The sequence below is a fragment of the Rhagoletis pomonella genome, unplaced genomic scaffold (assembly GCF_013731165.1).
Source record: "Rhagoletis pomonella isolate Grant_MI unplaced genomic scaffold, Rhpom_1.0 Rhpom_scaffold_00118, whole genome shotgun sequence".
Classification (NCBI taxonomy): domain Eukaryota; kingdom Metazoa; phylum Arthropoda; class Insecta; order Diptera; family Tephritidae; genus Rhagoletis; species Rhagoletis pomonella.
The window spans coordinates 138782-141944 of record NW_023458672.1 but is presented as its reverse complement, the minus strand read 5'-3'; positions in this window follow the sequence as shown (position 1 = coordinate 141944).

Here is a 3163-nt window from a genome sequence, read left to right as displayed (position 1 = left end):
GTCGTAATGCATGGAGTTCTTTCAACTTACAGAGTTATCGATAATTATTGATCTACTGAAATTGGTTGGTTCAACGAAGCGAAGTTTATGGAATTTTCAAAATATATCGATTTATCGAAATTTCAAGGTTATATAAGCTTAACGAATTTAATCGTCTTAACAGAGTGTAACGAGTTATCAAAATGTTTAGATAGTTTTCGAAAAATGTGGAGATGTCAAAAGTAAAAATTTATAAAGGTATCCAAAGTTTTTACATTTTTGAGTTATCGAAATTTATCGAGCCATCGAATTTCACAGTCATCGAAATTGGTCGAGTTAATGAATTTTGTTGAGTTATCGAATTCTAGTGTTCTTGAAATCCATCGAACTATCGATATGTATCAAATCATTGAAATTTATCAATAAACTTGAATGTATCGGGTCAATTCCAAGTCCTGCCAAAGTCCTCCAAAGACCTTCTCAGATAAAAAAAAAATTAGTTACGTTTTAGCAGAAGATTTTCCGGTTAGTTAATTTGTACCGTATAAGTTTTGCTACGTGTTAAGTTAGAAAACCTCTCCAAGCCTTCTAAAACTAGAAAAATTTCAAATTTCGACAGTAAGTGGCACTCTAGTAGCCATTGAAACTTGCACTTTACGATACAGAAATTGAGTGAACTAAAAAACTGCTTACTCAAAATTTGGTGCCATTTGATGCAAAATGAACTATATTTCTAGAAAGAATTAACAAAAAAAATTTATTATGAAAAAAGAAAAAACACTGTATTCTGGGTGTATATATTTACAGATAGGTAAAAGTTTCAATATGTTTGAAAAGCACCACGTTCCTTTTCTAGTAGCCCAAAAATCTCTATACCAATTTCCTGGACATTACCACAAATACTTTCAGAGATATACGGTATGACAAATTCGATATGTGTGGGTGATGCCACGCTCCCTTAATATATCCAAAGTCTGCAGTAGGTGTCCAAAATTTCAAAAGATCGGTACAGCCGTTCGCGAGATCACCTCTTATAAAAAGAAGGAGGTTCTCTTTATATAATTAGTGTAGGTAACACAGGGCAACACCGATTTTGATGCCGCAAATGTTGAAGCTAGTTTTAATAGGCTTTTTTTTTGCTGATTAAGAATACGTAAGTATAAAGTTTCCATCAGCTCCAGATTTTGAGAAAAATGTGGTGAGAGTGTTAAAAAATCGCGCTTCATGCAATATTTGAGAAGCTCTAGCAATGAAACAAAAGGTGATGGAACCTTCCACTTAGGCTTAAATTAAAGCATTGACTTCTGACTTCAATCTCTGACAATACCATTCCTGCATCTTGACCCTAAGGTCACCTATAGTCATTTAACAGCTAACACTGATTTTTACACCGTTTTTGACGATAAGAAGTAAATGAGTATAGGTCACCATTAGGGCAAGGTGCAGGAATAGTACTTTAAGGGATAGTAGCCTGTTGTTGTAGCTTTAATTTAAGCCTACGTGGAAGGTTCTATCACATTTTGCTTAATTGCGGAAGGAACTCAAACTTCCCGAAATTAGATATTCCTGTTCAACAAATGACTATAAGGGCTGGTTTCTCCAACTCAACTTAACTTAGTTAAGCCAATTTTCCGGACTTAGTCAAGAATAAGTTGTGTAAAACGTAGGCTAACTTTTGACATGTCCAAAAAGTGGCTAAGTTAAGTTAAGTTGAGTTGGAGAAACCAGCCTTAAGTGACCATCAAGCAAAGGCGCGGGAACTTGCTTTAATCGAAGCCTAAGTGGAAGGCTCTACCACCCTTTGTTTCTTTGCTAGAGCTTCTCAAATATTGCAAAAAACGCGATTTTTTGACACTTTGACCTCGTTTTTCTGAAGATCTGGAGCTGATGTAACTTTTTGCTTACGGATTCGTAATCGGCTCAAAAAAAAATCTGTCAAAAATAGCGTTAACATTTGCTGCATCAAATTTTTTTCCATGTTTGTTGGCCTGTGTAATAAGTATTGTTAAATATGGAAATGAAAACAATGACTCGATTCTATTCTACGCATATCTTTAATACGGGTATCGAATTTCAAGCAAATCGGACCATAAATAAGATATTTTTGAATTGATCGCTATCTGGCCCACCTATCAGAAAAAATATAATATAAGTTAACCCAGCCAATACCTAGCTACCTACGTGCTAAATTTCAAGCAAATCGGACCATAAATAAGACTGTTTAGAATAGTTCTATATGCTAATCTAGGCAAAAGGCTAGCAACGAACCAACTGCATTTTTTTAAGCATAGCTCGACCCCTGCGCCAACTATCGGAAAAATTAAAACTTTGTGCATTCGTTCTTCTAAACACCTTTCCAAAAAAGCAGCACCCATTCGAATCGGTTATGAAACATAGGAGAAAATTGTTTCCAATTGATTCAATCTCCCAATGAATTTCACAATTAACCGAAATTTTCCAAGCTTTCGTCGGTAAAATTCAAATTTCTCGCGTTCTTCCGGATTTTTCCGAGTTTTCCACTTAGAATTTTCTATTTTTCCATTCGCGTGTCATTCCGAAAGAATTGCACACAAAATTCCATAAAAAAAGATCAATTTTCAATTTTTCCAATTTTCGGACTTTCCCGGAGAGTTTTCCCAAAATGTTCTATGGTAAAAACCTCCTCCGGGCAATTACGAACAACTAACAAAAAATTTTAGCCAAATCGGCCCACCCGTTCTCAATTGATGAATTTCTATACATTTTTCACACCATTTTTATATATATAGGTAAGGAACAGCTGTTCGTAAACGGCGGTTTCCCACTGAATTTCTGTGTTTTTGCAAAAGTATACATACATATGTATCTTTTCCTGTCATAAATATATCGATGGTTCTCAACAATAACGACACAATTCAAGATACAAAAAATAAAAACTCGTCCCTCCCTCCCTGATAAACTAAAAACTTTCAGGTAAAAGTGTCACCGTTTTTGAAATAATTACATTTATTCGAATTAAAAAAAAAAAATCGTGCCTTTTCATGTGTTTTCTTTAACTGCAACTACAAACCGGGCAATACTTAGTAAATTTTTTATGTAAAATACTTCCAGATAGTTACCTCTCCATACTCAAATGCAATGTAGTTAAAATATATTAGGGAACCATCATAAAATTAGGACTATTTCTGGATTTTTAACTTTTTGA